Below are 26,302 nucleotides of genomic sequence, written 5' to 3'. Positions count from 1 at the left end.
ATGATGGGAAGAGTTACGGAACAGATACCTACTTAGTAAATAGCATGAGCACTCCAGCCATTGATCTGTGAAGGGATTTTTTTTTGTAACTTGTGGACTGACAGCATATTTCATCTTCTGGCCCACAAAGCTTAGGCCCTGGAATCTTTGCACTTCTGCTCTGCAATAACAGAAGGCAAATAGTATCATACTGTGGGGGGACTGAGCTCCTCTACCAGAGAACAGTTTGTAGCAAACAGTCCACAATATGAAAATGTATTTAATGCAATTAATAATTTAAAGAGTGAGAGCATGTGCTCTTGGAAAGTTCAGTGCTTGTCAGAGTGATAGATGCATGCTTCAGCACCAGTACATCTCCAAGGAAGAGCACAGGGATTTTGCAAACTTGTACTGACCTTGGGTTGTAGCGTATAGCAAAGCAGATTGCAAAACACGCCGAGCTGCTTATGGAATAAAAGTGCATCCAGGCTCAATTTACAGCTCTAGCCCCAATTAAAGAACTGTAAAAACATTAAAATTAATGCAGTTTTAACTCCTAGCTCAGTCTCCACTTCCTTAATTAGTGCCTACTGTAATTATTCCGTTTTTGATATCTCGCAAAATTATCACATGGAAATTATTTTAGGCTCCGTAACAATAGCAACAAACCTTCTCTCTGAAACTCGATTAACATATGGAAGTAATTAACACTTAATTACAATGAAAATACTATTACGGCTGGTGCTTAATGCTTGCGCTCCGATCGCAAGAAAATCGAGAACAGCGTGAAGTGCTGGTGTCTATAGTTCAACTCCAATATTATTCCAAATGTGAAATAATAACAGACTTTAGATCCTGAACGTCAGGGGAACCGTGAAGTAGGAACCCGGTAGCATATTTAAATTGATTTGATTAAGGTCTTCACCACCAGATGGTCCCTTAAAATGTACAGTAAAAATGAGAGCGGAAATGATTGATGGCTCGTTATGCCAGCATGCCGGTACAAGGCATAGGCCAGGCGGCAAAGCAAGGAAGTAGAGGCCTGCAATGCTCTCCATCTGAACAACATAATAATTCACATAGAGTCATTCGAAGGTGTTGGAAAGCCAGAGGAACCCTGAGCACTTCTTAAATGTAAATGTCTTGTCTCCCAACTATCCCTCAGCACTAAGCGCTTTCATTTTCTTCTTTGTTGGTTTACGGCTTGATCCATCGTTCTAATTGATTCGAGAGACCTCCTACTGGTTGAAAGGCAGAAAATGAAGCAAAACGCATGAAAATGTTTTTCTTTCTTTTACCTCTGCTCTCTTAAGCTTTATTTGAAGTGTCTTAGAAACCTTTACGGTAACACCCTCTTTGGGATGTGTAAAATTGATGCTTGTGCCCTAGGATAATCTGCCAACACATGAATAATGTGAGAGTACAGAAAATCACTCGTAATATGCCTGGATAGAGAATGATTTTTTTTTTCACAATCCTTTTTTCCAATGGAGCACTTACAGTAGGTTTAGCTGCAGTCTAGGCCTTTTATTCTGATAAGCGACAAAGATGTAGCTCACGAGTCTGATGTTGGAGGACTCTGGAAGTGAGCTGAAAATAGGTTTAATACATAGCTATGTAACTAGAATTGTGTTCGAATTGCCAGGGAGGGGAACTGACAAGCGTGCTGGTGATGTTACTGGAATGTACCTAAAAATACAATAACATTTAACTTATAAGTCAAGGATCAGCTAGACAATACAACTAATCAGTAATTATCATTAAGTTCCATCTGCTCTGGAAAGGGAGAAAGACTGAAATCAAATTGGTTGTTGCTATAGTTTAGAGCACGTAACTGCTATGTGCTCATTACCATCAAGTATGTAAACATATCATACGTTCTTGGAATTGCTGCACATATACAGACTTAAATAAAGAAAAATTAAATGCGCTCAGTGTATGTAAACCAATTTAAATAAATGATGATGTGACAGCAGCAGTCAAAACATTGTACACAGCAACATCTAAAACTGTATAAAGAAAAAGTGTTGCACTGTCTATTAGAAAACTGACATGTAATTGTTAAAATAGTAAATTGTGACACCAAAATCCATATATTAATGTTGTGCAAAGTCCATTAAATTCAGTGCATCACCAAATGTCTGAATAGGTCAGGCAAATTCTGCTCAGTGTATTAAAATTCTACTTACAACAGATAACCAGTGATCACTGGCATTTGGAATATAAATTGTCCTAGCACTCTCACAAGCGTGGTGATGTCACCGCTATTCCTGCCCTGCCGACGTACGTTTTGTCTGAGTAGACGTTTTCTGTGAGGCAAACAAAAGCTATCATTCATATACCTCGACCATTGAGGTACAGACCATTACAATATATCCAAACATCATTAGCTTTTCTAGTTAGCCGTTTGCACCTTTCCAGTCTTTAGCCAGTGTCTAAGTTAAAATGATCAGTCTATACTGAGGGGAAAACAGGATAAGGCAACCTCAGCTCACGTCCCAAGCCCACCCATGAGGTGCCCCCGTCGCACCTTTTTCATCCACATCTGCCCTGTAGCTTTGGTTTTCAGCCAGATCACTGCAGCATTGCCCATTTCTAATACTCATTTGGTGGTTGTAAGAGAGGAGATCTGTGGAAAAAGGTAGCTGCTTAAAGGGATCGATGGATGGCCATTAGCTATATTGGGAGGGGGATGGAGGTCTGTTGATTGCATGAGAGGCTCGGAGAGGGTTATGTAAAGGCTCAGGGAAGGACAGACATAACCTGAACATAATAACCCTGCCTTATGAATACATTGCCAATGGCATGTAGGGAATGAAAGGTCTATATCTATTTACCCATGCCCATTAAATGCATGCCTACATATATGTGCACTTTTCACTCTGTTGTTTCTGTTCTAATGGGCCCTAAAGTGAGACCAAAAAGAATGATTCCATAGTCATAAAGGGGTTGATTTACTAAAACTGGAGAGTGTAAAATCTGGTGCAGCTCTAACTCTAACTAGCAAACCAGCTTCTAACTTCAGCTTGTTCAATTAAGCTTTTACACTCTCCAGTTTTAGTAAATCAACTCCAAAGTGTTGCAGAGCCTAACTCTGTGCTGGATAGATAGATAGATAAATGGATAGATAGATAGATAGATAGATAGATAGATAGATAGATAGATAGATAGATAGATAGATAGATAGATAGATAGATAGATAGATAGATAGATAGATATGTTGGATGTGGCTAGCATGCTCTCAAATTTTCCGCCAACAAATGTTTGTTGTCGGATTTTCCGATCGTGTGTACACAAGTCCTTCGGACAAAAGTCCAAAGTACAATCATGCTCGGAATCACACGCATCACTATTGAACTTCCTTTTTATCGGCTCGCCGTACGTCTTGTACTCACTATGTTCATAATTGTTGGCCAACATTTGTGTGACCATTGTATGCAAGACAAGTTTGAGCCAACAGAAAGTAAGGGAAATCTCTCAATGTGCACACATTTAGTAATGCAAGACTCAATAGTGGTTCTAACCCTTCTTTGCTTTATTTACATCTAGAAAAAAAAAAAAAACAATTCCACTTTAATTCCTAAAAGATGTGCACAAATGCAAGTGATAAATAAACAAAACCAACATAATATTTTATTATGGTCAACTGTCAGTGGTATAGCTTGGCCCAACCCCTGCCACTGTCAATTTTACGGTACAACTTAAAAGTGCAGAAAAATATAAGAAAATATAAAGAATAGAATAATATACATCATATCATCTTTATCGCATAAGTCTGCATTTGCTAAACATGGTATAAGGGAGATAATCTCACAGTGGTGTGGTGGTAGCACTCTCGCCTAGCAGTAAGAAGGGTCGCTGGTTCGAATCCCAACCATGACACTACCTGCCTGGAGTTTGCATGTTCTCCCTGTGCCTGCGTGGGTTTCCTCTGGGTACTCTGGTTTCCTCCCACACTCCAAAGACATGCTGGTAGGTTAATTGATCCTAAATTGTCCCTAGTATGTATGAATGTGAGTTAGGGACCTTAGATTGTAAGCTCCTTGAGGGTAGGGACTGATGTGAATGTACAATGTATATGTAAAGTGCTGCGTAAATTGATGGCGCTATATAAGTACCTGAAATAAATAAAATAATAAAAAAAATAAAATAATCTCCAACAGTTGCCTTCATCATATACACTATATTACCAAAAGTATTGGGACACCTGCCTTTACACACATGAACTTTAATGGCATTCCAGTCTTAGTCCGTAGGGTTCAATACTGAGTTGGACCACAATTTGGAGCTATAGCAGCTTCAACTCTTCTGGGAAGGCTGTCCACAAGGTTTAGGAGTGTGTCTATGGGAATGTTTGACCATTCTTCCAGAAGCACATTTGTGAGGTCAGGTACTGATGTTGGAGAGAAGGCCTAGCTCACAGTCTCCACTAATTTATCCCAAAGGTGTTCTATCCGGTTGAGGTCAGGATTCTGTGCAGGCCAGTCAAGTTCCTCCACCCCAAACTCGCTCATCCATGTCTTCATGGACCTTGCTTTGTGCACTGCTACGCAGTCATGTACAGGAAGGGCCAGCCACAAACTGTTCCCACAAAGTTGGGAGCATGAAATTGTCCAAAATGTCTTGGAATGCTAACACCTTAAGAGTCCCCTTCAATGGAACTAAGGGGCCAAGCCCAACCCCTAAAACAACCCCACACCATAATCCCCCCATCCACCAAATGATTTGGATCAGTGCACAAAGCAAGGGCCATAAAGGTATGGATGAGCAAGTTTGGGGTGGAGGAACTTAACTGGCCTGCAAAGAGCCCTGACCTTAGCCAGATAGAACACCTTTGGGATAAATTAGAGTGGAGACTGCGAGCCAGGCCTTATCTCCAACATCGGTACCTAACATCACAAATGCACTGGAAGACTGGTCAAACATTCCCATAGACACACTCCTAAACCTTGTGGACAGCCTGCCTTGAAGAGTTGAAGCTGTTATTGCTGCAAAGGGTTTGCCAACTCAATGTTGAATCCTGCGGACTAATGCCCGGTACACACGGTCGGATTTTCTGACGGAAAATGTGTGATAGGACCTTGTTGTCGGAAATTCCGACCGTGTGTAGGCTCCATCACACATTTTCCATCGGATTTTCCGACACACAAAGTTTGAGAGCAGGCTATAAAATTTGCCAACAACAAAATCCGTTGTCGGAATTTTCGATCGTGTGTACACAAATCCGACGCACAAAGTGCCACGCATGCTCATAATAAATAAAGAGATGAAAGCTATTGGCTACTGCCCCGTTTATAGTCCCGACGTATGTGTTTTACGCCACCGCGTTCAGAATGATCGGATTTTCCGACAACTTTGTGTGACCATGTGTATGCAAGACAAGTTTGAGCCAACATCCGTCGGAAAAAATCCTAGGATTTTGTTGTCGGAATGTCCGATCAATGTCCGACCGTGTGTACGGGGCATAAGACTGAGATGCCATTAAAGTTCATGGGCGTGTAAAGGCAGGTGTCCCAATACTTTTGGTAATATAGTGTATATTGCATACTTCACAGTGTAAATGGCCTAGTTCACTCTAGTCTCGTCTCAATACCAGTACAGTAGGGCTAACCATACATTATACAAGTTTCTTGTACAATTTTTCTTTAGGTTGACCAAAAACCATATATTATGAGGTCAAACCTAAACACTTTTAATTTGTATGCGATCAGGCAGGCCCTTGCACTACACAGTTGAAGGTAAATCTAAAGGAATTTGAATAAGAAAATTGTAAAATGTATGGCCAGCCTAAGGCCGGCCATACACGGTTCGAATCTCGGCCAGTTCAGCAGGAACCAGGCCAACATTTGAACCATTAATGGGCAGGCTGAATGTACCAAGTGGAACGATCAATCAACTTGGGTACAACCAGCCTGCCGGCTTTGCTTCCGATTATCATAAGCGGCTGCTATAGCCGCAAGCAATAATCACTGTCTTCTCCCAATGTGGGTGGCTTCCCCCAGCCGCTCCCGCCCTCCTCCCCCTCCCCGCCGGGTGAAGACAATGTCTCGGCAGGAGGGATTCCTCTGTCAGCGCTGACTGTGCTCATGGGGGAATCATGCAAATGTCTTTCCTGCAACCCGTGGTTTCTCTTGCCCCGGGTAATCTATTTACAAAGTTGTGGCAAGCATTTAGAGAAAGGCTGATGTTATTACAGAACAAATGCAACGTTCCCTTATAACCAATTACTATTCCCTTAACCAATTGGTTATCAACTTTTGCTTTCTTAAGTAGAAAATTTACAACTGCAATGTGACTGGTTGTTATGCTTCCCTTTTCTTTGTAGAAAGTAGATTATGTTTTTAAAGCTTGTAGTAAATACGAATAGCATCCTATATTGTGCAACAATATATTTACTACTACTAGAAATGCAAGTGAGTTCTCACTTCCTGCACTCTCACTTTTCACTATCTACAAGTAGATTCAGCAGTGAAGGTAGAATGATTTTCCAAAAATACACACACACTACTAAAATTCAAATCCACATTAATGCTGATCTGTCAGTGCCCAGAGGGAGAAAAGACCGAAGCAAATTTCTTGTCAGTCAGTGATAAAGAAAAGTGAGCAGGTCATTTAGCAAATATTTATATTTTATTTTGTAGGTGCCGCCGGCCTCCCTTCAGAACAAGAAAATCCCTCAGGATGGGTCATCGTGTAAGAACATGCAGTTGGGAGAAGAGTACGTTTACTAAAAGCTTAGCCTTATCCTTAAGGAAGAAGCCTTCAGACAGTAGCAAAGATGCAAATCCAACGAAAAATGACATGTTCCCCAGAGGCAGTCTAATAAAGAGGAACTCCAGTCAGAAGAAGTCATCAAATTTGCATCATGTCCGCCTATTTGTGTTTGATCTCGTCTTTTGTTTAGCATCAGCAGCGCCAGCAATGAATGTAGAAAAACCTTATATTAGTAGAAAGTAGGGATGAGCTCGATGTTCTTCTGATGTTGTGCGACATCATGTGATGTCAGAGGGTGCGGGTCACCAGTTTACATCACCGGGTGGCCCCACCCTTGCCTATATAACAGCTGTCACTGCGAAAAGATAGCAGTTGGGGGGGCGCCTCCCATCGAGGCGGAGCTTTATTTTTTTCTGTTTTTCGGATCCGTAGGTGCCGTGGTTGAAGATGGATGGACATTGCGGGACACTTTTTTTGTCTCCTGACGTTTTTACTTTTTTGACAACTTTTTGGTGAATAGGTAGGGGTACAATGTACCAGATAACCATTCACATAGGGAGGGGATCTGGGGGCCCCCTTGTTAAAGGACGCTTCCAGATTCCGATAAGCCCCCCACCCGGAGACCCCCACAACCCGTGGGCAAGGGTTGTGGGGATGAGGCCCTTGTCCCCATCAACATGGGGAGGAGGTGCTTTGGGGGGGACCCCAAAGCACCCTCCCTATGTTGAGGGAAAGTGGCCTGGTATGGTTTAGGAGGGGGGGTGCTCGCTCATCCCCCTGCTTGTTTGGATAAGGGTCTGGTAAGGATTTTGGGGGGACCCCCACATAATTTTTTTTTAACCACTTGCTTACTGGGGTCTTAAACCCCCTCCTGTCCAGACCAATTTTTAGCGCTGATGCACTTTGAATGACAATTGAGCGGTCATACAACACTGTACAGAATAGTGTAGAAAAACAACTTCAGGACAAAGAGCAAGAATGCACTAAGGCACATGCTGATTCTCCCTCCCCTGCCACGTTGGCTCAGTTGCAATTCGCAAGGAGGAATATATCTCTCCATTATCATGATGTGACTACTTGCCAGTTGCAAAGCAGTGCAGCAAGAGTCTTTGAAAAAGGAGATGAAAATGGTAAACTATTAGCTTTACTGACGGCAGGGGACACATACCCGACAGTAGTTCCCTGCATACAGTCTCCGTCCGGACAACTATTGAGAGACGGAGAAGACATAATGCACAAGTTTGTGTCCTTCTATAGGTCACTGTACTCACCTATAGATTCCTATGACATTGAGGACCTTAGGGACACCTTGGGGACCCTACAGTTGCCTGGGCTGCCAGAGGAATCTTGCAGTTTTCTGGACGCTGAGTTCATGGAGGAAGAGGTAGCCTTGGCAATGGGGTCATTCCCTAGTGGTAAGGCTCCTGGACCCGATGGTCTGCCAATTGAGTGGTACCGCCATTATTTGGAGATCTTGACACCTAGACTGCTTCATTTATACACAGACTGTTTTCAAAAGGGAAGCCTCCCCCTCTTCTTTTATGAGGCTCATATTGTATTGTTGGCTAAGCCAGAAAAGGACCCATTACAGTGTTCATCATACAGGCCTATTTCTTCATTAAATATGGACTTCAAAATACTGACCAAACTGTTAGCTACTAGATTGATGTTGGTCCTGCATCAGGTTGTCTCCCCAGACCAAACAGGGTTTATGCCCAAAAAGACCACGGATATTAACTTGCGCAGGGTTTTTCAGGGTTTTCACCCACACTCAGCTGGGCCCAGATATTTCCAGTGATGGAATACTGGTCTTTCTAGATTTGGAAAAGGCCTTTGATTCCGTGGATTGGAATTACATGAGGGTGGTATTAGAGATAGAGATTCGGTCCTAGGTTCCGGAAGTGGATCGATATTCTATATCATTGTCCTACAGCAGCCATAAAGTTGAACAATATGTTATCCGAATTTTTTCCAATATATAGGGGCACACGCCAAGGATGCCCTTTATCCCCGGGTCTTTTCTCTATCATGATTGAGCCCTTGGCAGCGGCCTTGCGAGCCTCTGAGGAGGTACAAGGGATAACGGTGGGTAGTCTGACTGAAAAAACGGCACTGTATGCGGATGATATGGTTCTTATTTTGCGAGACTCCAAGCAATCCCTGTCGGCAGCGCTGGACATCCTAAATTCCTTTGCTCGTTTTTCGGGTCTGAGGGTCAATTGGGGGAAATCCCAGATTCTATCACTCAGGACGCCATCCCCCAGATGAGAGATTCCCACAGATTGTCCTTTGCAGAGGGTAGAGGTGATAAAATATCTGGGATTACATATTTCCAACTCCGTATCAGACTTTATTGCCTTGAATGTCGATCCACTTTTGACTAAATTAAAATCCAGGCTACAGGCATGGCAGAATTTGCCTTTGACACTCATAGATAGGGTGAATTTAGTGAAAATGAAATTTTTGCCTCTGTTTCTGTATATATTTCGGAATTCCCCTGTTTGGATTCCGAGATATATATTCAAAAAAATAGATCAGCTCATCACGACTTTCCTGTGGCAGGGACGACACCCCCGCATTAAACTTCGGGTGCTGCAGCTGCCATGGAAACAAGGGGGATTGGCGGTCCCAGACTTTCATAGATATTTTGTGGCGGGTCAGCTAGTAGTCGTACATAGGTGGTTTGTTGTGCCTGAGGACGACACTGCTAACACACTAGAGGCAGCAGTTGTTGGTTCTTATGAGGCACTGAAACATCTCCCGTTTGGGGTTTCAAGGCTCCATATAGACTCACAATATCCATGTGTGCGACCAGTAGGGCATGGGTGGCAGTGACCAAGATGGGCAGTGCTTCTGAGATTTCTCCTCACACACCACTTTGGAAGAATCCTAAATTAGCACATTTCTATGAGCACCCAGATCCGATCATCTGGACTAAATTTGGTATTAAGACGCTGAAAGATATAGTGGGTGGTGGGGAACTTTTACAGTTTGACGCCCTAAAAACCAAGTTTAACTTTCCCAACACTCACCTGTTCAGTTATCTTCAGCTAAGGCATGCATACAATGCCCAATTTGGAAATAATGGAATTACCCCAAAAATGAGAGATGTAGAGTCTTTACTGAGGGAGGACACTTTGGACAAGGCCTTGTCTACAATATACAAACAACTGTTCAGTGAGGGGGGAAATCTCCTTGCAAAGTGTAGGGCGATGTGGGGTGAGGTGTTCCCCCAGATGGACGGGGATGACTGGGACAATGTATGGGACATTAATTTTACCAGATTGGTTTCTGCTAGAGACCAACTCATTCAATTTAAATTCCTTCATCGCATATATCTTACTCCAGTGAGATTAGCTAAGATGTTCCCTACCCGGTCACCTAGTTGCTGGTGGTGCAGCTCCCTCACTGCTGATTTTATGCATATCTTCTGGAATTGCTCGAACATTCAAGCATTTTGGAAGGGTGTTACAGAATGTATAGCAGAAGTAACAGCCATTCCTTTACAGCCCACAATAGAAGTGTGCCTTTTGGGGCTGGTAGACAATCTAGCCCCAAAGAGAGTAACTCGTATTTTTCTAACGATCCTGATCTATTATGCTAGAAAAATGATAGTGTTGTCATAGAAAAAGCCTAATCCTCCATCTGTATCAGCGTGGAAGGGTGTGGTGAATAGGGCTGCACCTTTATACAAGGCTACATACATTAGCAGGGGCATACCACAAAAATTTGATAAAGTATGGGGCAGTTGGATGAATAGTGAAGCTACGGTGGCGGATTAAGTGGTACCTAATTGAATGGGTTTACAGTGGGTTATAACATGTATGCAACTATTTGATATATCTTAAATCTTGCACTGACTGTTAATGTGAAAAGGGGGCATATTTACTATTATCTTAGTTTATTCTTTTTCACTGCGTGAAGGTCCGGAGGAAGGAGGAGAGAGTCCATGCTGAAGAAATGTAAATAGTATAGTGTGTGTGTGGCCTAATGGGTCTTGTATGTACCTGTATGTTACAAAAGCAATAAATAAAACTTAAAAAAAAAAAAATACAACACTGTACCCAAATGAAATTGTTATCATTTTTTTCCATACAGATAGAGCTTTCTTTTGGTGGTATTTAATCACAGCTGGGATTTTAATTTTTTGCTAAACAAACAAAAAAAGATGGAAATTTTGAAAAAAAAATAATGTTTCATAATTTGTTATAAAATTATTATTATTTTTTGCAAACAGGTCATTTTTCTCCTTCATTGATATGCGCTGATGAGGCGGCACTGGTGGCCACTGATAGGCTGCACTGGTGGGCACTAATAGGCACAGTTAAGGCGGCACTGATAGGCACAGATAAGGCGGCACTGATGGGGACAGATAAGGCGGCACTGATGGGCAGAGATAAGGTGGCACTGATGGCCACTGATAAGATGGCACTGATGGGCCCTGATGGGTGGCACTGATGGGTAGCACTGATGGGCACTGATAGGTACCCATAGGTGTGCGCAGTCTATTGCATTAGGGTGTGCACTCTAAAGCTCAAATCTACGTGTCTGTTTATGTGACTACATTTATATGACCCAGGCACATTGCTCTCCCAGCCGGCACAGTGAAAGAGAAGTGCGTAAACACATCTCTTTATGGCAGAGCCAGTAAGAGGGAAATCTTTCCCATCTTCCTGCTGGCACACAGAGCGATAATGCTAATGTGCATGGGGTGATTAGGGTGTGCCCAGGCACATCCGGCACACCCTGTGCGCACGCCTATGTAGGTACCACTGATAGATGGCACTGATGGGCACTGATAGGTGGCACTGATAGGTGGCACTGATAGGTGGCACTGATGGGCGGCACTGATGGGCACTGATGGGCACTGGTAGGTGACACTGATGGGCACTGATAGGTGGCACTGATAGGTGGCACTGATGGGCGGCACTGATGGGCACTGATGGGCACTGGTAGGTGACACTGATGGGCACTGATAGGTGGCATTGATGTGCAGCACTGTTGATGAGGCTGATAGGTGGCACTGTGGGCACTAATAGGTGGCACTGCGGGCACTGATGACCATTTTTCTTTTTACATTTTGGGAAAGGGTTTCCCTTAAAATCCATACCAGACCTGAGGGCCTGGTATGAATTTTGGGGGGACCCCCACGCCATTTAAAAAAAAAAATGTTGGTGTAGGGGTCCCCCCAAAATCCATACCAGACCCGAAGGGCCTGGTATGGACTAGGGGGGGAACCCACGCCATTTTTTTCAATGATTTTTATCTATATTGCTGGGATCCGACAATACATTACGTCCGCGCACAATTTTAAATTACATTTTTTCCTTTAGAATTGTCATTTTGCTGCGGTACTGTTATAAACATGGGAAAGATGCACTGCTTTATAGGCAGACTAAGGGGACCCCCCAGGCACAATATTTAAAGGAATATTTTTTATTGTTTCACTTCATTATTAAATTAAATTATTAAAATCACTGCTCCTGAAAAAAAGGCTGTTTCAAAAAAATTTTTTTGCATTGATGTCCCCTGGGGCAGTACCTGGGTCCCCATACACTTTTTATGGCAATAACTTGCATATACGCCTTTAAAATTAACACTTTTGATTTTTCATGTTCGGGTCCTATAGACTTTAACGGTGTTCGCGTGTTCGTACAAAATTTTTGTCTGTTCGCATGTTCTGGTGGGAACCGAACTGGGGGGGTGTTCGGCTCATCCCTAGTAGAAAGCAATTCTTCTCATTAAAATAAGTCTATGTGAACAGATTCATTATTAGGTTGTTTTACAGCCTCACTTCCTTTTTTTTTTTTTTTTTTTTTTTTTTACAAAAAATGTCCATCCTCCCATCCTGTGGTGGCAAACCACTACTTACTTTCTCTATGTCTTCTTCTCTGCCTTCTAATTCCTCCTCTGTTGCTAGTTGTTGCTCTTTTTCCAATGACACCCAGTAGTACTGAACCAACTGTAAGCCCAGACTGTCAATGACACATTTCCAGGGCTAGCATCATCACACAGCCTGGGCAGTGGGCACACAGTGGAATGCTGTATGGGAAAGTGCTCACTGATTACAACATGGAGCTGATTCTATACAGCACTGAGTTCTGCTGATGCTTGAAAAAATAAGGCAGTACCCATAGTTGTGAAGACACTGGAAATGTAAGTATATCTAAAGCCAAAACTTTGTTTTCATTTTGGATACAGTAGGTTATGGGTAAAACCCTTTCCGTTTGCCATCTGTGTTTCATAGGGAAATTTCCCTTTACTTTTTGCTCTACAAAACACAATAGGAAGTGCTAAATAATCTCTCCATAGAGAGAGAGACATCCCCTATTAGACAGTTCTCACTGGAGAATAAGAAGAGATTTCACATTTATTCCAATAGTGAAAAATCTAAATTTTTGATTTCCCTCCCTTTCAGTCCCTTGTGGGCAAGGTCATCAAGACAAATAAAGAGAGTGAATCTCTCAGCAGAAGCACAGACCACATTAACAACCTGACAATTCTCACTCCATCCAGACATAAAGCAGAGCACCACCCAAAATGGGAAGCCCTGCATATTTGCCTCCTCCACCCCTCCGTTGCCACATTTGACACCTTTCGGGGGGGGTACCTGGGCCTGACAGGTACCTGCTCCCACTTTTGGCTGAATTTGACTCAGCCAAAACTCATCCCACCCCTCCTCCTTCTCCCGCCACCGGGCCATTCACAAAGCACAGTGCACTTCGTGCATGGGCAATAGGGAACTGATTGTGAAGCCAAAATTTGTCTAAAGAAAGTTTATGCAAGGTGATGGAAGAACAAGGTAAAGAAAGGGAAAGGGAAAAGAAGAACATGGTGGATGGATGACATGCAGAAAATAACAGGCAGCCATGATGTAGAGTAGAACATAAACCTACCAAAAGACAAGGCCAGAGCAATGGCGGAAGCAATGTTTCAGAATTAAAGTTCACCAAAGACTGCATGCAGCCATAGTAGTGGTTATGGTGAGAAAGAGAAGCCTGACAAAACATACATTTTGAAATGAATACTTGCATTTTTTGAGTTTACATGAATACATTTGATATTTTCTTTTTGTCTTGTGGTCTGTGATGAATATAAACAAGAAAAATGACATTGGTTGATGTATCTCGAATTACAAAGAAACATTCTACCGTGCTCAAGAAAGGCAAAACCCAAAACAGAGGAACTGTTTGGGGAACCATGCTCTTTCCATGAAATGCCCTTCTTTTTGGACATTAAGAGGCTATACAGAGATTAATTAAGTAATAAATAAATAAAAAAATAGAAAATTAGTTTCAGCTCTGATTCCTCCCCAGATTTCGGTTTCTTGAAAAGTTGTGCATAGTGTCTGAACAATAGGGATGAGCTTGATGTTCAAGTTGAACGTAAGTTCGACTCCCACAATGGGTGTTCGCCTGTTCGCCGAACATCGAATATTATGGGGCGTTCACGGCAAATTAGTGCGACATGGAACGCCCCATAATGCACTGCAAGATCACAGTGCATTGATGTCTGATGATTGGCCAAAGCATGCACCTGACCTCCATGCTTTGGCCAATGACTGCGCGCTCTGCTGTGAGAGCCATAATTGGCCAAAGGCAGGGTGCCTTTGGCCAATCAAGGCTCAGGGGGACTAAGTTCACGCCCCGCACTATAAATGGCTGCTTACATAGTGACCGTGTATAGTGTGTTACTGTGGACGGAGATAGATTGAGCTAGATTAGGCAGGTGGGTTGGTTAGTGGCTGTATTTAATAAATATGATATTCAGTGTAGACTCTATATCAAGTCAGTTTCAGGCAGTGTAGTATATATAACACAGTGTATTGAAGTGGTTAAGGGGAACCCCGCGCCAAGATTTTTAAAAAATGGCTTGCCCCCCCCAAATCCACACCAGACCCTTATCCGAGCAAGCAGCCATGGCAGGCCAGGAAAGGGGGGGAGACGAGCGAGCGCTCCCCCCTCTTGAACCATACCAGGTGCTTTGGGTCCCCCCAAAGATGGGGATAAGGGCCTCATCCCCACAACCCTTGCCCGGTGGTTGTTGGGGTCTGCAAGCGGGGGTCTTATCGGAATCTGGAAGCCCTCTTTAACAAGGGGGCCCCAAGATCTGTGAATGGGTAGGGGTACATTTACCCAAATAAGTGTAAAAAAAGTAAAAACGACAGGAGACAGTTTTTGACAATTACCTTATTAAAAAAAAAAAAAAGAGTCCCGCGATGTCCATCCATCTTCAATCACGGCGCCCGGACCCGAAAAGTAGAAAAAAAAAAGCTCCACCTCAATAGGAGGCGTCCCGCCGACTGCTGTCTCTTGGCTGTGACAGCTGTTATATAAGTCACCCGGTCACCCTGCCCCTTCTGACATCATGTGATGTCACATGATGTCATAGAGGGGCGGGGTCATCCGGTTACGTCACCAGGTGGCCCCGCCCTTGCCTACATAACAGCTGTCACAGTCAAGAGACAGCAGTCATTGGGACGCCTCCCATTGAGGTGGAGTTTTTTTTTTTGAGTCCATCGGGAGTGCCGTGATTGAAGATAGATGGACATCGCCGGACACTTTTTTTAAAATAAAGACCTGTCGTTTTTACTTTTTTGACACTTTTTTTGGTGAATGGTAGGGGTACACGTCATTTTTTTTACATTTTGGAGCGGGGTTCCCCTTAAAATCCATACCAGACCTGAAGGGCCTGGTATGGATTTTGGGGGGACCCCACACTATTTTTTTTTTTTACATTTTGGCATGAACTTCCCCTTAATATCCATACGAGTCCTGAAGGGCCTGGTATAGACTGGGGGGGGGGATGACCGCACGCTGTTTTTTCAATGGTTTTTCATCTATATAACTTGGATCCAACAATACATTACAGCCGCAAGCAATTTTAAATGACATTTTTTCCTTTAGAAATGTCATTTTGCTGCGGTACAGTAATAAACATCGGAAAGATGTGCTACTTTACAGGTAGAATAAGGGGATCCCTCAGGCACAATATTTAAAGGAATATTTCGTTGTTATTGTTTCACTTTAAGCATTATTAAAATCACTGCTCCTGAAAAAACTGTCATTTTTTAAAACTTTTTTTGCATTGATGTCCCCTGGGGCAGGACCCGGGTCCCCATGTACTTTTTATGGCAATAACTTGCATATAAGCCTTTAACATGAGCACTTTTGATTTTTCATATTCGTGTCCCTTGGACTTTAATGGTGTTGGCATGTTCGAACACATTTTTGGTCTGTTTGCACTTTCTGGTGCGAACCGAGCCAGGGGGTGTTCGGCTCATCCCTACTGGACAAGATCATCATGCTCTCTGAGATGCATCAATCTGCTAAAACCTTATAGAACAAGCACCCCTTCTGTCAAAGTGTACGTATCCTTTTTGACCCCCTTGATGCTGTGCTAGACTGGCCCACCTTCTCCAGATGCAAACTTACCTTGAAACCATGCTTGGGGCCTCCAATGTTTTGTTATTTACCACCAGCAGATATTTACTGCACTGGCTAAACCTGTGCAGTAGCTTCTAATAGGATTTTCTGGAGTGGTCTCCTGAGCTTCTGCTTCCTTGGGAGACAGCCCTATAGAAAACTACTGTGCAGGGGCAGTGAGTGGACCGAAGAATCCCAGAGCTAATTTGGGCAGTGGGGAAGCAAGGAAAGGTGAGTATAGTCTATGTGAAGGCAAGGGGGTTGAAATTAGGCAAGCCGGATTTCCTGGATCCTTATATAAGCCTAGTTGAAATTGGGCTTATATAACTCTGAACTCTGATTGTTCCTCGGATTTCAATTCCTTGAAAAGTTGTTCATAATGTCTGCACAAGATCATCATACTCTATTGCTGTGTACACACGGGCGGACTTTTCGACCAGACTGGTCCAACGGGACGAATCCGTCTGACAATCCGACCGTGTGTGGGCTTCATCGGACCTGCAGCTGACTTTTTCAGTCGAAAATCAGACGGATTTAGATTTGGAACATGTTTCAAATCTTTCCGACGGACTTGAGTCCGGTCGAAAAGTCCGCTCATCTGTATGATAGTCCGACGGACGAAAACCGACGCTAGGGCAGCTATTGGCTACTGGCTATGAACTTCCTTATTTTAGTCCGGTCGTACGTCATCACGTACGAATCCGTCGGACTTTGGTGTGATCGTGTGTGCGCAAGTTCGTTTGTTCAAAAGTTCGTCGGAAGTCCATCAAAAGTCCGTCGAAAGTCCGTCGGAAAGACCATCGGACCTTTGATGCCGAAAAGTCCACCCGTATGTACATGGCATATGAGATACATCAATCTGCTAAAACCTTATAGGACAAGCACACCGTCTGCTAAAGTGCACTTATTCTTTTTGACCCCCTTGTGTAGTAGCTTCTAATAGGATTTTCTGGAGTGGTCTTCTGAGCTTCTGCTTCCTTGGGAGACAGCCCTATACAAAACTACTGAGCAGGGGCAGTGAGTGGACTGAAGAATCCCAGAGCTAATTTGGGCAGTGGGGAAGCAAGGAAAGGTGGGTATAGTCTATGTGAAGGCAAGGGGGTTGAAATTAGGCAAGCCAGTTTTCCTGGCGTGTATCCTTATATAAGCCCAGTCAAAATTGATTCGCTTAAAAAATTAAAAAAAGTCGTAGGGAGACCTGTTGTGTCTTCATCTACTAAGAGTTAATATTGATAAAGCAATAAGGATGAGTCATCATACTCGCCCCTCAAATTTTTGAATTCTCCCACATACACCTGACAGTTGGAGGCATCGGGGTGCCATGTTTATTGGGTTTTTTTTTTGTTTTTTTTTTTTGTTTTTTTTAGGGCCAGTTCACACCATAGAAACGAAGTCTGGATGATTTCCAGATGCTTTTCTGCATGCACATTTTTGATGCGTTTTCTATGCGTTCTTGTGCATTTTTGATGTGTTTTTGGAGCATTTTTGATGCTTTCCAGTGCATTTCCCCCCCTCTTTTTTCCACACTTTTAAATAAGGACATGTGTGTTCCAGTGCGTTTTTGGTGCAATTAGGTGCGTTCCAGTGCGCTTTTGATGCATTTTAGGGCCAGTTCACACCACAAAACTGCACTCTGGATACTTTCCTGATCAGTTTTTGCTTACAGTTCACACCACATGCTGTTCCAGTGCGTGTTTGATACAATTTGCTACGTTCCAGTACAGTGCTGTGCAGAAAAAATGTACTGTAGCACGCTCTACTTTATTTTCTGCACCAGAAACTGACTGCACTGGTGTTAAGTAGAGCCGTTGAAATACATGGAAAGCACTGTGCATGCATTTTTAGTGCAGAAAAAAAGCGCACAGAACTGCATCTGGTGTCAGCTAGCACTTACTGCGTTCCAGTACAGTCCAGTGCAGAAAAAAATGCAGCATGTTCTACTTTTTTTTTCAGGAACTGACCGTACTGGTGTAAACGATGCATTGGAAACCATATAACCTACTTTCCAATGCGTTTTTGATGCAGAAAAAAAAATGTGCTGAACTGCATGTGGTGTGAACTGGCCCTTAAAGAGTTATATTATTTTCTAAAGTTTTTTTTTTTGTTTTGTTTTTTTTTTTTTTTGTGGTCAGTTTAGACTCTTTCATACATTGCTTAGTTGTAGTACTATGCAAACTGATATATTTGTTTACATACAGCCTATCACTGCCACATAAATATTTAAAAGGACATTAAAAGGCGGCTTATTCCTTTTAAACTCTATTGTGTGGAGTTTTAAAATGAGGACAGCACCAGAGCACCTTAACATACCTCTGTTCATTTCACTTGTTTTTCAAGTTTACAGAGTTATAAAGCTTCTTTCTGGCCTCGTTCTAATGGAAGACAGGACGGGTATCTTTAATAAATCCCCTTATATCATGCTGTATATTTCGGATGTAAATCCAGACAGTTGGAGCAGAAAATGTGCACAAAAGGTACGAAAAGAAGCATTCAGCACATGCAGAATTATGTATGAATTACATCCAAAGGGATTTTCGTTAGATTGGTCAAACATGACATACAGTATAGAGAATTCCCACACTAACAAAATCAAATGATACCTTACTCAGCACCGACCATAAATCATGTTTATGTATGTCTTTTTTTTTTTTCTTTAAGGAAATAAGATTCATACAAAGACAGAGTAACATAAGGGAAGGTTATTCCACAACTCCTCAGCAAGTATATCATTGTGTACCTGTGATACGCAGTATATTACGCTCCAAAGCAATTTGTGCAGAAAGACAATGGTATGTAAAGACAGTGCACTGAGTACCAACAGGAAACTCTAAAGCTTATTAAGGATGAACACCAGACAGATGTAAAATATTACAGTGTAATTCAGCTACGTATTGCTTAAAATAAATAAATAAATAAACTGTATTTTAAAATAAAGCTGGTATAAGTAACTGCATCTGTCTGTATATTAACTCTCTAAAATCCATGACTTTGGGTTATTGTTAAAATGGCAACCGCTCCAATTTATAATTTTATATATTTTATATATTTTTATATTATATAATTATATATATTATATAATTTTTATATTATATTTATAGCATGGAGAGCAAGGGGCACAGGGAAGATCTTTGCACACGACAAACAAAACTAATGCCGCGTACACGCGACCGTACTTTCCGTCAGAAAAGGTCAGACGGAATCATTCCGTCGGACATTCCGATCGTGTGTGGGCTTCATCGGACTTTTTCTTTCTAAAATTCTGACAGACCTAGAAATAGAACATGTTTCAAATCTTTCCAACGGAATCAGTTCCTATCGGGAAAACCGCTCATCTGTATGCTATTCCGACGGACCAAAAACAACCCAAGGGCAGCTATTGGCTACTGGCGATTGAACTTCCTTTTTCTAGTCCCGTCGTACGTCATCGCGTTCTAAACGATCGGACTTTGGTGTGATCGTGTGTAGGCAAGTCCGTTTCAGCGGAAGACCGTCGGAGTTTATTCTGACGGAAAGTCCGGTCGTGTGTATGCGGCATAAATGTATTTCCCTGCACATTTACCAGTTATAGATCAGCAAAAAAAAAAAATCATGTGATAAGCACGTGATTAGAGCCAGAGGCTTTGATAGGCTTCAAAAAAGGGTGTGGGGCAGAGCTGGACAACAAATTAAAAAAATAAATAATCTCTTCTTTTATGGAGGGGGGGAGGCTTAAATGGAGCTAGCTCTCTTTAGGGAGTTAAGTTCTACTTTAACATATTAAAGATTACATGAGTTTTTAGTGATTCAGTTCATATCTCCATTCAGAAACCAAACCTCTTCTCCTTTCCTGAAGCAAAATCATCCAAAGTGTTCCTGTAGAAAATCAAGTGTTTTAATATCATTACAATACAAAGTGTAGCAGCACAATAGCTTAGAATGAATCACTTAGCTGTAACAAGGCAGCAACAATTTGTCAGGCTAAGTTTATTTTCCTAAAGACATGGTGGCCCTCGATTTGTTCAGCCTGATTGTTCTGCTCCCCTCACTAATAAACGTTGGCTTTGAAGTGTCTGCCATTTGTTTAAAGATGGATGCGGCTATGAGCCACTTATTCCTCATGTTCACCTCAGGAGCTACCTCACAGCCTCAATTAGTACTACAAGCCTTCTTCTTTTAAAATCAATTTAAAGATTAATTTGTTTAATATAAGTTTAAATTGCTTCCGAGGTAATTTATGCCCGGGATTTCATTGTACAGTGCCATGTTAATGTTTTGCTCCACAGTCTCTGCAGTATTTAAGTAGAACATTTAGATTGGGTTTCGCTTTTTTTTATTTGCATGAAAGGCAATAAAATTAAATTGTATTGATTTTGCTGCCTTTGTACTACTGACAAAATTCTGTCACACCATATATTTCCTGGATAAAATACACCCTATATATAAAAACGGGAAACTAGCTTTGGCTTGCTCTTTAACGGTTCCCACCTCAATCATTAGCACAATATAGTAAAGTAATATATAATGCAGACTTTCAGAAAGTATTGTATTTGTCTGCTGGATATATGCTTAAAGGACAAGTCCATCCAACAACAACGCTATGTGGGCACTGGTATAATGAATCACCTATTTCTTCTACTAGGGGATATCATTGAGAAAACTTTGCACCTGAATTCCCATCTACACCAACCTGCCATGGCCAATATAACTGGGTTTTACACTACCCACTTGACATTCCTTTTTTTTTTTTTTTTTTAATTAAGAATATAGCATGAGTAATGTAGTTCTCTTGAAGTATAGTGCGATATGAATCCTAGAGACCTTTTGCAGGCTTTGCAGAATCAGGGAGGCCATGCAGCGTAAGTTTGCAGAGGCATTCGATTCTGAGTCCTCTGGGTCACTAAGCATCACATGATCCATAACTAGCTCCTCCCAGCCACGTACAACTCCTTGGGTTTCTGGGGACTGAAAACCATCCTTTGAAGACTGCTGCTGAGTGTTATCCTCTACATCCATGCTGACACAATCCTCCTCCTCCTCTTCTTCCTGTGTGTTTGGAGGGCCCGCAGGAATGCCATCTGGATAAAGGGGAGCTTGAGAGGTAAGAAAGTCCTCCTCTTCCTCCTGCTGTTCTGCCTCAAGTGCCCTGTCCATTATTCCACAAAGCGTGTGCTCCAACAGGAAGACTAAAGGGACAGTGTCACTGATGCATGCATTGTCACTGCTCACCATCCTTGTCGCCTCCTCAAATGGTGACAGGACAGTGCATGCATCCTTGATCATTAGCCACTGGCATGGCAAAAAGAAGCCAAGCTCCCCTGACACTGTCCTGGTGCCATACTCGCACAGGTACTCATTGATGGCCCTCTACTGCATGTGCAGCTGCTGCAGCATTGCCAAGGTTAAGTTCCACCTGGTGGGCATGTCACAAATGAGGCGGTTGGTGGGCAAGTTGCATTCCCTTTGAATGTCAGCCAGCCAAGCACTGGCATTGTATGACCGACGGAAATGACCACAGACTTTTGCCTGCCTCAGGAGATCCTGTAAGCCTGGGTTCCTGCTCAAGAACTGCTGCACCACCAAATTCAAGACGTGTGCCAAACATGGAACATGGGTCAAGTGTCCCTGTCAGAGGGCGAAGAGAAGGTTAGTGCCATTGTTGCATACAACCATTCCTGGCTGAAGCTGGCGTGGCGTCAACCACCTCTTAGCCTGCCCCTGCAGAGCTGACAGAATCTCTGCCCCAGTGTGGCTCCTGTCCTCTAAGCAGACCAACTCAAGCACCGAATGGCATCTCTTTGCCTGACTGCTTGTGAAGCCCCTTGAATGCTTACGAAGCCCCGCAGGTTCAGAGGACAAATCTGCAGAACATGCCATAGAGGAAGAAGAAGAGGAGGTGGTGGAGGAGAGAGCTGTGGCAGAATCACCACTAGCATTTTGGAGACGTTGTGGCAGAACAAGCTCCAACAATACTAAATCCTGTCCTGCATCCTTCCCAGCTGCCAGCAGAGTTACCCAATGCGTCGTGAAGGAAAGGTAATGTCCCTGCCCATGCCTGCTGGACCATGAGTCAGCGGTAATATGCACCTTAATGCTGACCGTCCTGTCCAACGAGGCCAAAACATTGCATCCACCTGCCGGTAGAGAGCTGGAGTTTTGGAACCTGTCACTGAGGTACAGCACATTCCACAAATTCATGAAAGGTGGCAGAGTCTACCAGCTGAAAAGGCAGCAGTTGAAGTGCTAGAAATTTGGCCACGCTAGCATTTAGACACTGAGCATGTGGATGGCTGGGAACTAATTTCTTTTTTACGGTTCAGCAACTGGGGTAGGGAAATTTGCCTGTTAAAATCAGATGGTGGTGTACTGCTAGCAGATTGGCTGCAAGTACTTGGGACACCTATTGCTATACCTTCATTCCTCTCAGTGCAGGTTTTTTTAGAGGACTGGAGGTATAGTGGGGTTGGAGATCCCAGATGAAGAGCAAGGAGAAGTCCGCCTTTTTCTTTGATGTAGGTCTTCTGTTGGGTCTGCTGTTGCCAACAGACTGCATGGCAGGTCAACATATGTCTGGTAAAGCATCTGGTGCCCAAGCAGCTAATGTTCTGGCCACGCTTGAGCCGCCTCAGACATAGGTTGCAAACAGCAGCGGTGTGATCTGCTGCACATGTGTCGAAAAAGGCCCACACCAAGGAACTTTTAAAAATCAGCGGGGAGTCAGCAGCACCCTGCACCTGCGGAGCTCTGTGGTGTGATGCAATAGGGTGGCTGCCCTTAATCTGCCCCCCAGAGGACATCCTGCCTCGTTGGAGTTGTGACTCCTCCTCTTCCTCCTCCTCCTCCTCCTCCTCTCTTCTCTCAGGCACCCAAGTTCAGTCAGTGACCTCATCATTCCCTCTCTCCTCCTCACTGGAGCAAACTTGGCAGTATGCTGCAGCTGGGGGAATATGACTGCCAGTTTCTTGTCTTTCTTGGGCACCCCCTCTTTCTAAGCTCAAATTACTCCCTTCCTCAACCTGGGAACCAACATTGGATCCTTCAAATCGTTACTCATCCTCCAGCAGCATGTACCCGACACTGTGGTTGAATAATTCTGGGGACTCCCCCGTGCATGATGGTGGGGCTACGGAAGGAGTGACTGTGGACAAGGACCTGGTGGAATAGGCCGCCATTGGAAGGCAAACTACTCTGAGCCTGGGTGACAGAGGATGATGAGGATGAGGACGGCTTTGTTATCCACTCCACTAACTCTTCTGCATGTTCTGGCTCAATAGCATGGCCAGCAGCAGAAAAAAAGGACAAGCGTGCCCCACGGCCACCTGCAGAGCATGCACCATGTCCATGACGAGCACTGTTGACTGTAGACACAGAGGCTGCTTGCCCTCTTTTAGTGGCCTGAGAGCATCTGCCTCTCCTTGGTGGCCTTCCGCACATGATGTATATTTTGTTTTGCAACACCACACTACACTGTATTAGATACTGTGTACACCGCCTTCACTGTATTAGCAACTGTACTATGGCTACACTGTATTGTGTACTGTGTACACCACCAGAAGTGTAGTAGAAACTTTACACACTGTATTAGATACTGTGTACACCGCCTGCACTGTATTAGCAACTGTACTATGGCTGCACTGTGTTGTGTACTGTGTACACCACCAGACGTGTAGTAGAAACTGTACACACTGTATTAGATACTGTATACACCACCTGCACTGTATTAGCAACTGTACTACAGCTGCACTGTATTGTGTACACCACCAGAAGTGTAGTAGAAACTGTACACACTGTATTAGATACTGTGTACACCACCTGCACTTTATTAGCAACATGACTATGGCTGCACTGTATTGTGTACTACGTACACCACCAGAAGTGTAGTAGAAACTGTACACACTGTATTAGATGCAATGTACACCACCAGAAGTGTAGTAGAAACTGTACACACTGTATTAGATACTGTGTACACCACCAGAAAAGTAGTAGAAACTGTACTATGGCTGCACTGTATTGTGTACTGTGTACACCCCCAGAAGTGCAGTACACCCCAGAATGCACTGTAGGTATAGGCTACATTGGATGCAGAGTATATATATATATATATATGAGACTGTGTATATATATATATATATATATATATATATATATATATATATATATATATATAAATACACTGCTTGCACTGACTGAATATAGAGTAAACACTGAATTTATAGGCTATGCTAAATGCAGAGTATATATATATATATATATATATATATATATATATATATATATATATATGGATGTACAAAGAGCTGCACCAGATTTTGCACTCTCCAGGTTTAGTAAATAAACTCCACAGTGACATACGAAATGTCAGCCAGTTAGTGTTTAAATCTACCTTGATTTTGGTTTTTGAAAATGCATAACACTAGTAGTAATTATATTTATTATATTCTTAAAGGGCAAGTTCACCTTTACAGAAAAAATCTGTAAGGTGAACTTACACAGGACCCCCTCCTCACACCCTCCCCCCAGTCTCGCTGACCTGGAGCACAGTGATAACGCGCTAGGAGACATCAGGCTTAATCTCCAAAACGTTCCTCGTCAGGAGGTACGTTTAGGAGCATTCGAATTGGTCTGCACCGTCACATGGGTGGCGCGACCAATCAGAGCCGTGTAACCCATCCTGTCACCGCAGGCGAAGAGGAGAGAAAGGGATTTCAAACCCCCGGACCGGTACAGTGTCGATGCAATCTGTCAGTGCGGGGGATCGCCGGACTCCAGGTTAGCGGGACTGGGTGCAATGGGAAACGGGTCCAGTGTAAGTTCACCTTACAGATTTTCTGTAAAGGTGAACTCACACTTTAATGATAATAACAAAACAAAAAATATATAGACTAATTTACCTTTATCAGCTCACCTTAAACTTCATGCAACTTAAATCAAGGAAATACAAACCCTAAAAATCACTAGGACTGGGTCCATTCTGTAGAAAACCACAAACCACCATTCCTCTAAAATATTCGGCTCATTTACTAAACAGAGGAGAGGTTGCTGCATATCTATAAGAGTAAGCTTGTATAATACATGATAGTAATATTGAGGAAATGAGGGTCATGATACGGAAGCCGGGGATTAGGACAATAAGACCTGTCACCTGTTTTAATAAAGCCTAATGCAAAAAAATTGCTAGAACTTTAAGAATGCAGCTTAGGCGACTTTAAAGCTTAGAATTTTATTTTTCTGCTTTATGGCATGCTTCAAAACTACTTGGACAAATACAAAACAAGACTTACAGTGCACTATAAGTTATTTTAATATCCTGTAGTGGTGTATACTTCCAATGAATTCCCCAGGCTATTATTAAGGTTCTATGTTTGTGTGAAAATGTCAAGTTGTTTCGAGTGACTGCATACTCTAAATTATATATAACGGTTACTTTATAGCTAATAGGCACTAAAATTACTTTAAAACAGAAACACAGAAGTTGTATTTTCATCCCTTTTGACAGATAATAAAGATTATTTACGGGGTCATTTGTCATCCATTAGCAGACATGTTAAGGTATGATTAAATTAATCAGGGTGATATTTAGACAATGGAAAGATTGAAAACTTCTGCTGAATATTGGAAGAAGAATGGTGATGTGTACAGGAATGTCGTAGCAAATTATGCTTCTTTTGCTTCATCGGCAAATGTTATGTGTTGCTCAATGAAATGATATTTATACTTTAAAATGAGAATTTGATGGCTTAACAATTTTTCTGTCTGGCAATAACAATGTATGGATGGAGATTGTTTCTCTTAGGAGAAAACATAAGCAACTAGTTATATGTTATTGCCATACTTCATTATAAACAAACCAGCAAATAAATTACTTGTTATTTTAGTGGCTTAAGTTTTCCAATAAAGAGAAGTTATACTCTAAATTGATGACTAACCTATTTCACCTATTCTGCTGCCTTGTAGCTGTTAGGTAGCAGAATAACCTATGCAAAAAAAAAATCTTTTCTGAAAATATGAACATATATCCTTTTCTTACTAGGATAACTTTCATAGATTTTTTTAAGATTGGGGTGATTTATTTTTCCTTAATGGATCTGACACCCACTTGCGGGGTTCCACACTGAGAGTGGTGTCATCTTTCTCTCATCCCCCCGCCCTTCCACAGCTCCCGGTTGGAGAATAGTGGACCCTTGGGTTACCTTATTCTGGCCTCTGCT

Source organism: Aquarana catesbeiana, linkage group LG08 (genome assembly GCF_042186555.1).
Source record: "Aquarana catesbeiana isolate 2022-GZ linkage group LG08, ASM4218655v1, whole genome shotgun sequence".
NCBI lineage: Eukaryota > Metazoa > Chordata > Amphibia > Anura > Ranidae > Aquarana > Aquarana catesbeiana.
Note: the sequence above shows the minus strand (reverse complement) of the source record.